General features: G+C 56.9%; 1 protein-coding gene across 5 annotated transcripts in view; it reads right to left on the reverse strand.

The window, feature by feature from the left end:
* GRB10 (growth factor receptor bound protein 10) overlaps positions 1–10,440 on the reverse strand; it is a 183,936-nt gene extending 173,496 nt beyond the window's left edge. For 2 of the 5 annotated variants that reach the window (XM_053897757.1, XM_053897758.1), the window contains exon 1: positions 10,203–10,439. The gene's annotated coding sequence lies outside the window, so the exon portion shown is untranslated. Of the gene's footprint in view, positions 1–9,277; positions 9,450–9,525; positions 9,691–10,202 lie in introns of those variants that run through there. The other 3 variants (XM_053897753.1, XM_053897755.1, XM_053897754.1) reach the window with 3 other exon arrangements.
* Between the last annotated feature and the right edge of the window lie 1,597 nt (positions 10,441–12,037).

Below are 12,037 nucleotides of genomic sequence, written 5' to 3' on the forward strand. Positions count from 1 at the left end.
GGGACTCCTGCCACCCCACCCCCCACCCCCGCCGGCAGATGGCAGGTGATCAGAGGAGCAATCAACGTGGGGGACAGGTGACCTGACTGTGCTTCTCAGAGAGAGGGCCAGGAAGCCCCACCTGCGTTTGCAACCATGTGCTGAACTAATTCAAGCTGTGCCGTCGCCCCAGCGTCTCACGCTCTCCCCTCGTCGGTGGAGGAGGCGGGTTTGGACAGAAGGACACAACGTCACAACATGTGTTGACCTGCGGCTTTGCTACCAGACCATACGTGTCGGCAGGGTTTAAGCAGAGTCCAGGCAGGCCTCGGTATCTGTCCTTAGCAGAGAAAAAGGGCCAGTTTTCCCGGGCAAACCCTTATCTGTCCACTTCTCCAGCTGGCGCCCACGCCCCCTGCCTACCGCTTGGCCAAGAGATAGCGGACGGCTTATCTGGGTACGGTTATTACTTGTTACATATTAAACAATTTAAGTTAGAAACGGTTACATAACATCACCCACCAGCTGAGACCCAGGGGCTGTGGGTTCCCGGATTCCCACTGGGCAGCAGGAGACCAGGCTGGCTGGGGACAGCGCTTCTAAGACCACACAGCCACTCGGCACCCCCAGGCCACCAAAGCGCACAGCGAGAACAGAGAGCTGACCACTGGCATCTTTTCTGATCACCCGGGGCCGGGCCCTGCCTGGCCAACATGCAGGTGAAGACCACAGGGTCACTGGGCCCCAGTGAATCCACATCCGTAGTGGCATAGGGTGGGAGACGGAACTCGGGGCAGGCCGCACAGTGCGCAGCGTGGGAGACAGAACTCAGGGCAGGCCGCACAGTGCACAGAGCGGGAGACCAGCTGGGGTGCAGGCCACACAGCTATGCCCCCACCATGGAACTTGGGTGCAGAACACCAGATCCTGGGATCGTGGGCACCCCAGGACACAGCCTGACATACTCTGACACGGAGAAAGTGGGGGAGCCATCCTGGCAAGGGGAGGACATTGCCCTGCCTCCAAAATATGTACAATGAGACCCACCTCTGTCACTCCACATGTGCCCCGAGGACCCGATAGCACAGCCCTGACCCCACACTCCTCAGTTTCAAGGGGACGGCACTTTGGAGGAAAGGGGGGCGCACAGCCAGACCAAACCCCAGGGACCGGGTCACACCCCAAGGCTTCAGAGAGCACCTCTGTTGCCCAAGCCCACCCTCCAACCCCTGGTTCTCATGGCAATCGAAAAGAAGCCCCTGTCCCCTCCACTGTGCCCGGGCCTCCCCCGCAGGCCACCTGCGCTCTGATGGCCCAGGACACACACTGGCTACTCGTGGAAACAAAGTTCTCCCCATCCACCTGGGAAACCAGGCAGAGCACTGGGCTGGGGGAACCCCGGGCCCATGAGCCGGACACGTGATGGGCGTCCACTCTTTCCATCTCTGGGGGCCTGAGTGAACACCAGGGACAACCAGTTCTGGGTTTCCAGAGTCATGCACACCCGTCCCCAAAATGTCAGAGCAAGAACCACCAGGAAGGAAAAGAAGCCACCTCTTGAAGCCAGAGGCTAACAAGTGCTCCAGAGGGAGCATCAGTCACCATAGACATGATGCACACGCACAGCCCCGAAACGAACAAAGGGGAAACAACGTGGCCCGGAGATAAGTGACTCTGTGGCACGAGGCCACAGAGCCGGTGAACACGTCACACATGACCTCGCTCACGGCAGTAAGAACGGTCAACCTCGAAGCGAACTCTGACGCTCAGACACTACCATGCTCACATGTGTATAAAAGGGAGCAGGGAGCCGGGAGCCCAGCGAGGCGCTGTGTTCAGACACGCAGAGAATGACAAAGTGCTCCCCAGAACGAGTGGGGGGTCACGGGTCCTCCAACCTGGAGGACGCAGTGGGGACACAGATGTTCACCCAGAGCGGAGAGGCTCTAAGGTGACCAGGACCACATGCTTCTGACATTTCGACCCCAAAGGGGCGCCTGGGGGGCTCAGTCGGTTGAGCGTCCGACTTTGGCTCAGGTCACGATCTCCTGTTCATGGGTTCGAGCCCCGCATCGGGCTCCATACTGACAGCGTGGAGCCTGGTTGGGATTCTCTCTCTCTCCCCCCTTCTCAAAAATAAATACATATTTTTAAAAACTGTTTTTAATAAAAACAAAAGAGTAAAGTCGACCCCATGAAAGCAGACCAAAAGCAGAGTGTTCGACCCAAAACAAACTGCCGTGAGTCCCTGTCACCGTCCTGGCAGATCCTGAACCGCCTGGTCTATGTGCCGAGGGGAAGCACACTCCAGCCGAGTGTGAACGCCAATACCGGGTGTCCCCATGGTGGAGATGCTACGGGATAAACCGAGGCACAGAGGTCAACCCCGAAATTCCAGGAGAAGTCAAGGTGCAGGCAGAGGGACTTCCCCAAGGTGACAGAGCGAGTCACTGGCCCCCCTTGCCTCCCAGACCTGACAACGCCCGGCTGCTCTCTGCGGTGACTCCAACCCACCTCCGCAGTCCGCCTCCCGAAGGAGGCTCAGGGGTCCCGTCCACCCTGCCCTCTGCCCTCGGCCCTGACCATGAACGCCTCGGCTTGGATCACACCCGCCCTGCAGCCTCCGGGGAAAGAACAGCGATTCCCAGGACCAAAGGGCCTTCCCCTGCCACGCCCCCCCCATAAAAAAGCCCAGTGCTCCCAGCTACAGGCGCGTGTGGGAGAGCAAGAGGGAAACCAGCGCAGCGGCAGGCAAAGAATCCAGAAAAGCCAGGCCTGCGCCAAATGACCCACGGAGCCCACACTTGGCTGTGCTGCGACAACAGGAAGGGGATCTTTTAAGAGGCATAAAAGCCGGAAAGCCGGTGGACGAGGGGAAGTTGACTCAAAGATGCAAAGGAGCCAGACGCCAGGCCAGAGAGTGGAGACAAAGGCTGACATCTCGCCAGCCCAGCAAGTGTCAGGAAGGAGAGCCACCATTTACCCCTGGCAGCGTAGGAGAGGCGGGGTTGAAACAAGAGAATTCACTCAAGTCGAAGGACCCGCATCCTCCCCCAAAGCCATCAGCACCGCAAGAGCAGGCTGCTTTCTGAAGCAGCTGAGGGGGGTGGGGGTGGGGCGTCGTCTCTGGGACCAGGCTGAGCACAGGTGGGCCAGGTGCAGGTGACGCAGGACTGCAGATGTCCCCAGGGCCAGCGATCAAGAGGTGTCTGCACACAGTCCAGCCGGCCGAGGAGAAGAGACCTAGGACACAGCACCAGGGGCTCCCGGACATCGGGGCAGCCAGACAGCCGTCCTCGAAGGGCCCGGAAGTCTAAGCAAAGCCTTGAACCTGAAAGATGGGGGCCACGTGGAGTGAGTCAGACACCACCCCAGCCTCACCCGTCTCAGCCTCTGTCCGGCCACTGCTGGGGTGACCGCCTGGGCACAGGCCCATGGGTGGTCAAGGAAGGCCTGCCCGCGTGGTCTACACCCAGCACCCACAGGCCTGCACGCACGGCCCGGCAGGTGGACACAGAAGGGAAAAGGAGTCCCCCTCCTCCCCTCCCCGGCCCCAAGACTGTCTGGGGACAGTCACAATCTGGAGCCATCTATCAGTATCTCTCAATTACTACAGAGGCCAGTCCCCTGGTTCCTGCCTCCCTCCCTGCTTCACCCCTGCTTCCCCAGGCTTAGACACCCAAATAAAACATCCCTGTAAGCCCTTCCCTGCCACGGACTCTGCTGTCTGCCTAAGTCAGGCCCAAAGGTGTAGAAAACTTTTAAATAATATAAAAATTGGAGGAAATAAACAATATTGGAAAAAGAGAAAAAAAAACAGAAATGAATATACCCCCCCAAAAAAATTTAACAAATAGAGCCATCTATGAATTAAGGATATTATGCCATTAAAATAAAAGTAATCGTTTTCAGCGATGACAGAGTGTTGCTACAGGTTCAATGACATAACAAATGCCCCGCGTCTAAAACTGCTCTAAAAAACTTAGTTTAATTGAGGGGGGCCTGGGGGGGGGGAGGGGTGGGGCTCAGTCAGTTAAGCATCCGACTTCGGCTCAGGTCCTGATATTGAGGTTCGTAACTTCAAGCCCCCCATTGGGCTGTCAGTGCAGAGCCCCCTTAGGATCCTCTGTATCCCCGCCCCCGGCCTTTCCTGTGCTCACGCTCTCTCTCAAAAATAAATAGGGGCACCTGGGTGGCTCAGTCAGTTGAGGGTCCGACTTCAGCTCAGGTCATGATCTCACACTCCGTGAGTTCAAGCCCCATGTCGGGCTGTGTGCTGACAGCTCAGAGCCTGGAGCCTGCTTCGGATTCTGTGTCTCCCTCTCTCTCTGTCCGTCCCCCGTTTGCTCTCTGTCTCCCTCTTAAAAATAAATAATAAATATTAAAAACCAATTTTTTTCATATAAATAAATATTTTTTTAAAAGTTTATTGAAAGAAAAGAATCAGAAAAGAGGTCCTCGGGGATTAAAAAATGAAGACAGAAATTTACAACCCAACAGAAAGGGTTAAAAAGGCTAACACCCTGCACAACCCGGAACAGGACAGAAAACAGGAGCTAAAAACTAAACGGAGAACCCATCCCGTAGGCTAACAAGCAAGTAAGACGGAAGAAGACAAACTAAAGAATTCCTTCAAAAACTTTCAGCCTGTAGAGACCCTCGATGTACCCCGCACGACGGATGCAGGGTCAGGGCACTTCTTCAAGGGATTTCCAAACAAAGATTCAAAGAGAATATCCTACAAGCTTCTAGACTTGAGAAAAAGAAAAAAAAAAAAAAGAATACGGAGCAGGTTTCAGACGAAGCATCAAGAACCAGACCAGCTTCATTCTCAACTGCGTTCTGTCTACACACAGCAGCAGCCTTCACACGCGTGAGGGAAAACCACCACTTTAGGAGTCTATGCTGGACACACGGACCTGCGAGAGTAGAATAAGGATGTGTGCAGACCCACCAGGTCTCAAGAAATTTGCAAGCAACTGCGTCTCCGAAGCGAAGACAGAATGTTCTCCGTCCTGCTGTGGGAAGAGACGAGGAAAAGGAGAGGCAAGGGATCCAAGAGAAGGGCAAGCCGCCCCCCCCCGCCCCCGCCCAAGGCTGACGGAGAAGATCAGGGTGGGGGGCGCGAAATACATAAACCACCAAGCAGACGCAGAAGCTCGCCCAGAGAAAGCGCCACGTCCCGGCAGTGGAAGGGACCGCAGTGCGCTACAGGGTCGGGCACCAGAAGCATTGAGGGGCTAACCCAATAGCATCAGCAGTGTGTGACGGTCGGGCCGATCTCGCCAGCAGAGGCAACGGGGGGGACAAGAAGTACAGGGGCAGGACAGGGATGGGACAGAAAGCCAGCTTCTCACCTTCCTAGCAGGGAAATCAAAGAATCGTATGAGAAACGGGGGACATGGGGCACCTGGGGGGGCTCAGTCGGTTAAGCCTCTGACTAAGCTCAGGTCGTGATCTCACGGTTCGTGAGTTCCAGCCTCGTGTAGGGCTCTGTGCTGACAGCTTGGAGCCTGGAGCCCGCTTCGGATTCTGTGTCTCCCCCTCTCTGCCCCTCCCCTGCAAGCTCACGTGCTCTCTCTCAAAAACAAAACAAACATTAAAAATAGAAAAAGGAAGGAAGAAAGAAAGAAAGAAAAGAAAGAAAAGAAAGAAAGAAAGAGAAAGAAAGAAAGAAAGAAAGAGAAAGAAAGAAAGAAAGAAAGAGAAAGAAAGAAAGAAAGAAAGAAAGAAAGAAAGAAAGAAAGAAAGAAAAAAAGAAGGAAAGAAGGAAAGAAAAGGAAGGAAGAAAAGCAAGGAAACCCAGGCAGGACTCAGGGAGAGGCAGGGCTGGCCACCAGCACAGCCCTTGGACAGTGTGCAGACCTGCTTTCCAGGCTCACGGTCAGCCCATCAGGACCTACAGTGCACACGCACTTGTCTCAGCCGGACTAAGTCTCTGTGGACTCCAGACACCCACCCCCCTCAAGGATCTGAAAACAGACGCCACCTGGCTCCACGTGCCCGAGACCAGGGGTCTCCCCGCACACAGCGCCGCAGCCCGCCGAGGCCTCTGCGGCTCCGCGGTCTTCCCTGCAGGGAACCAGTACGTCGATGCCTGCTGGTCACCGTCGTCGGAGTCGAATGCTCTGCCACCAGAAACCGTCTACGTCGCACCACCCGCTTTCCTCTTCGAACCCCACCTGTGGTGGCTACAGCCAGGCAAGAACAGGATTCTCACAGGGTCTGTGCTCAACGCAGGTCACGGTCAACTTGCCAAGGTCTGGTGTGGCAAAAACGCGCGAAGCGCGGGCAGGCGCCTCTCTGAGCGGCAGAGCCCTCTCTCTAGCAGACGCCGCGGATTAATAGAAAGCAGGATAATCAAGCACATGAGCGGCTCAAAGCCAAGGCTGAGCGTGCACGGAAGCAGCGTGTCTGGACTCTCGCTAAGCGTCACGCGCTACACGGGGGGTCACACAATGCCACCAGCCTCCTCCCTTCCACCAGCCCTATGCAGGTGAACACATCTTTGAGTCTCATTTCACCGATGAGCTTAGTGGTGACCCACTCAGGCTCGCCACGTTAGGAAGGGGCAGACCCAGCGGGCAAACTGAGGCAGCCGGCCTCGTGCAAACATCGGTACGGGCCACTACTCTGCACAGAGCAAGAAGGGAGCAGAACACCTCCCCAGCACCCTGTCCCACAGGGGATGCCAAAACACACCGGCCACTCTGGTGGGTCCAGCCCAAGTCAATGCTCAAATCAAGGATCTCAACCATCGAGGGAAACCCGCAACCCCCAAACCCACATATAAATTTAATGGTTGAAAAATGGGAATGATATTCCAGCGTCCCCGGTGGCATCCAGTCGCAATGCACCAACTTCATGCCCAGCATTCTGGGCGGGCATCCTATTTCCACCTTGACATGCTGCCTTCACAAACGGGCAAAACCACACACAGGACCAGTGAGGAAGCTTCCCTCTGCGTCCGGGCCATCTCTGCCACGGCAGAGGCATAAAGGGGAGATCCCCTCAGAGTCGGTGAACCCCAAAGGCAGAAAGTCAGGACCGCTCCTCTCTGCCTGTCCGAGGACATTCCACAACCCTGGGCCACGGCTTTCTCAGTTACCATCTCAAAGGACCGTCCTGCCATTTTTCTTCCTATCATTACAGAAGAGCCTTTCTAGAAAGGTTTTACGTTTCCCCACTTTCGTGTCCTTCCAGGTATCAGGCTCCATGATCCCCAGGAGCAGGGACAAAGCCTGTTCCGTGGAGAGGAGTTCAGAAGTTCCTCAAAGCCGGAGAGGACAGTGGAGACGAGGTGTCCCTGCCAGAGGCAGAAAGAGGGGGAGCACAGACAGCTCCCCAGAAGCGTGCAGCTATGACTCTAATACCAATCCAATGCCAGCAGGTGCCTGAACGGATGAGATCTGTTATACACCCATTAGCATGCAGACCTTCTAGAAGGTTGCCAGATCCCCCAAGTGCCCGTCTGCCAGCCTCGCCCACCTAGGAGCTTAACTGTCTCAATTCCTTCCTTGATTTCCCATGGTTCTACCATTAAGCAAAAAACAAGGACAGGTTAAAGAAGAAAACCTTCACTAGGCAGCAAAAGTCCTATTTCAATTCTGAACATGGTGGTGACCTAAATGAAAGGCACGGCAAATACTCTCTCCCCAGGAGCCCTTGCTTAACACACTGCCCCCCTGAACCAAGCAGACGCCCCCTCAGCTCCCAGTGCTGACAGGAACCCAGCTCGCCCCAGACACCGGCTCAAGAACACCCTGTCACCCTCCTACCGGTTTGAGAAAGGGACAGAATTCCAAGTGAATCGGTTCCTGAAACAATGCCACCTTCAAAGCATTACGCTTTACCAGCTACACCAACCCAGAACGTCCACAGCTCTAATGGGGCTGGTCTCTGTTCAGGCAGGACTGTGGTTTCCGTGCGTTATAAAGTCTCAGACCCGCCACCCGGTCAAAATCAAAGTTTCATGCTAGCTCCTAGATTCGGACTCCAGCTCTCTCCCGCTGGAGGCTGACTGGCCTCCCAGACTGGCCCTGGGTTCCGATCCCAACGGCCACCACCAATAACTCTCTAGACAAATAGCTGGCGAGAAGCCTCCCGGCTCTGGGTTCCTGATTCACAAAGGAAAGGCATTCTGCCCAGCCCAGCACCGCCCCCAAAGTGGTAAAGACCACAGGCGAGAGTCAACAGATGACTTCAGGGATACAAGGCTTTTATTAGAACGCTGTTTTAATGACACGAACACAACGGCCGTGTCAAACTCACGACATCCAAGTTTCCTCCCCCAAATAAGTGCATTTGGAGGATAAAAAGAAGTGCACAAAATGACAATGGCCTGGCGATCGGACAGAAATCTGGAAGGTTGGAAGCGACCAAAATGGTCACAGAGCCTCCTCTCCCTTCTCCAGGTGCATGAGGCGGGCAGCAGGAGCCTCCCCCCGGGGCCGTTTCACTTTCAGGAACAATGGACTTGGGCAGCAGCACAAGACACACAGGGCTTAAAAAAAAAAAAAAATCCAAAGCTTAGGCTCTGGTGACAGCTCTGTCATTTGCCGGTCATGTGACCGCAGGCCTGACAATTAACCTCCTGAGCCTCAGTTTCCCTACCAGTAAAACGGGGATCATGGGGCTGGAGGGGATTAAAGCAATAAGGTTCTTTGCAAGTCTCTTGCACCGTGAACTGCTCAGGGAGTATCAGTGGCGACACCTCTCAGTTACAGGAGCCACTTGCTCGGTGTGTAAGCCTGTCTGTCCTCAAATTCCCTCCCTGTAATCTGGGGATTGGCCTGCGTGGCCCTTCTCTTTTAAGTGTTCCCAATAAAACTCAACTATTATGTGCAGTAATCCTACAGTTCAGATTTTTAACAGGAAGGGGAAAAAAACGGTCATCCAGAATCATTCCTGGAAACACATATTTGGTTTTGGGGCTTTCCCTTAATAAAATCCTCCCCTAAAAGACACCTCGCCATCCCCTGTGTAGGGGAAAACTTCCTCCTCTGCAGAAACCTCGATTTTACCTATTTTTCCTCTGGGAAAGAAAGAGAGGGAGACACTAGGTCAACCCCGGTGAGAAACGAGCAGCTTTGTGCTGTAAACTCTAGCCAACGCCTGTTGCTGCGCTCACCAACATGTGTTCTGAGTAAAACTGAGCGAAACGTTAAAGAGAGCACCATTTCTGAAAAGTCGGGGGCTCCAAACGGCTGAATCAGCATTTTCGGAAACAAAGTGTTCCGGGCCTGGCCTCGTAAACAGCAGCACAGAGAAAGTTGTGCAATAACGCGTATTTACTCACGAGCGCTACTTGTTTTGGGGCCTTTTTTCTTTGCATCTCTTCAATGAAAGTGGATACAACGTTTGCAGGCACGCGATCTTTCCCGACGCGTCGCCAAGCTCCGGGAGCGGGTCCACGTCCCCCGCGGCTCCCCTACCCTGCCCACCGTTCCGGTCAGGGGCGAATGGCACAAAGTTGGCGCTCCTTCCACCGCCCGGAAAAGACGAACCCCATCAAAAGTCGAGAATACCCTCATTTCCATAACGCACAGGCTGCAGGGCAGTCGCAAGGCAGGCGTTTGGAGAGGCGACCAGCGAAGGCGGAGAGTTGCATCAGAAATTTCCTTCTGCGAACCGTCTGGCTCTTATCGCGTTTCCACGGCTGGCGGACGGCTGATCCGCGAGCCCACAACTTGGTGTTAGGCCCCAGCGGCGGGTAACGGGGCCACTAACAGAACCAAAAAAAAAAAAAAAAAGCCAGGATCCCGCGGCCGGGCGGCGCTCCGGCTGGAGAGGGCAGGGCCCCACGGCCGCGGGCGCACGGGGGACTGCAAGGGCGGCCGGCGCCCACCCTCGGGGCGGCTCGGGAGCGCGGCCTCGGCGCTCAGGGCCCGGCCCCGGCCCGCGGGCGCCCGGCGTCGGGCAGTAGGGCTCGGGAAGGCGCCGCCCGGCCCCTCGACTCCCGGGTCGGGATCGCCGCGCGCGGACCCCCGCGCCCCGCCGCTCCCGCTCCCCGCCCCCCGGCTCCCGGCTCCCCGCCGCGCGCCGCAGCCCCCGGCCCCGAGGCGACGCCCTTCCGCCCGCCCGCCGCGCCCCCGCGGCGCCCGGCGTCCCCGGCCCACCGGCCGGAGCGCAGACAATGACGGCGCGGGGAGCGCCCGCCCGCCGGGCCCGGCCGCGCCGACCACAAAGTAACTTGCCGCCGCGCTCCCCGCCCAACTCCGTACCTGCCGCGGCGCCGCTCCCGGCCGCCTCCGCGTGGCCGCCGGCGACCCTCGGCGCGGCCGGGACGAGGGCGGCGCGCAGGGCGGTCCCGGCCCCCCGCGCGCCGCCGCCCGGAAAGGGGGGGTGGGGGGGCGCTGCGCGCAAACTTTGGGCTCCGCGCGGGTCTCCGCGGCCTCCGAGCCGAGCCCGCCGCCGGCGCGCCGTTCGCGTCCCTTCCTGCCTCCTCCCGGCCTCCCCACCCCCTCGCTGGGCTTTAAACCCGCCCGGCCCCGCCCGCCGCCGCCCGCCTCCGCCCGCCTCCGCCGCCTCCGCCTCCTCCCCCTGCCGCTTTTCCTGCTCCTCCTCCTCCTCGTCCTCCTCCTCCTCCTCCTCCTCCTCCTCCTCCTCCTCCTCCTCCCGCCGCCGCCGCCGCCGCCGCCGCCGCCGCCGCCGCCGCCGCCGCCGCCGCCGCCGCAGCCCGGACCGCTCGGCGGCCGCCAGCGCGGGCGGAGCCGCGGCCTGGGCGCAGGGTGGGGCGCGCGGGGGCGCGGGGGGCGCGGGGGGCCGCACCCGGGGAGGCCTCTGCCCGGGCAGGCGCGGAAAGGCACAGCTGTGCAGGGGCGAGGGGATTCCGCGTCCTGCCCCCCCACCCCCACCCCAGGGCCCCCAGAGTGCGGGATCCGGGCAGCCCAAGCTCTGGCGCCAGCGAAGGACACCGTCGGACCTGTCCCGAAAGGCAATTTGGGAGCGAATCCTTTGAAACTCAAAAGTAGTAACCGTGCAGTCCAAATCCTTGATCCCGGGTGCAGCGGGAGGACCAGATGGACCAGAGGGACCAGCTGCGGATGCCCGGACTCTGTCGTGGGCTGGCGGTCCCTGTCCGGGAAAGGAGAACCTGGGTTTGCGGTGTCTGCCCACAGCCAGCCAGGTCTGAGGCCTCGCCTCTCTGAGCCTCGGTTTCCCCATCTGCGGGTGGAGTGGGGAGGCCCTACGTACTTCAATGCAGCCAAGCCTCAATGTCCTGGTCTTTGAAATGGGCTAATGAGCATGCCTGAGAGTGATGTCCCAGGGGTTAAATGAGGTCATAGGTATAACAAACTGACTAGCACGAGGGAACCCCGAATTCATGGAAACCATTGCCATCAATGTGGTTATGAATGTCTCCCCCCAATCAAAATTATGATACAAATAGGATATTAACTATAATTACATCTTCTTCTGGGTCTTTAGGCGGAAACAGCCACCACAATAACTTACCTTTATTCAGCACACATTTTGTACCAAACATCACTAATCTTAATTAAGCCCCACTCTGAACCTCTGGGAGATGCCCACTGTACAGACGGGGAAACCAAATCTTCTGGAGGTTGAATAACTTGTTGAAGGTCAGGTAGCTGATAAGTGCAGAGTAAGGATGATGCCAAAACACTTTGTGGCATTTTTTTATAGCTCCTGCTTTTCCCACCTTTGGACGGAATGTATCAATGAAGGGTCATCCTTTCCTGTAACTAAAATAGGCCTCCTGAAAGGCTCTACTGTTTGCTCCAAGCTGAGAAAACCATGAGATGAACATCTAGAGAAAATGGTACGAAGGAGCTTAGATTCCTGGAAGAAGAAAACCCAAGGATTCCTGTTGTAGACAAAGGGTGGAGAGAAAATTCAGGAGAAAACTCAATTTGGGCGTCTTCTCAAAAGTATATAAGGTTTGAATCTTACAGCTTTGCCAAAGGCCCCCATTAGCAACGAATGCCTGCACCAGGCAGAAAGCCTGATAGGCAGGGAGCTTCGATAGATGTTTGAAAAGCATCTATATACATATGCATATATTTTTTGCATCACTTGTAGTAAGCTCCCTGCA

The sequence above is a fragment of the Panthera pardus genome, unplaced genomic scaffold (assembly GCF_024362965.1).
Source record: "Panthera pardus isolate Hobbes unplaced genomic scaffold, ASM2436296v1 HiC_scaffold_8, whole genome shotgun sequence".
Taxonomy (NCBI): Eukaryota; Metazoa; Chordata; class Mammalia; order Carnivora; family Felidae; genus Panthera; species Panthera pardus.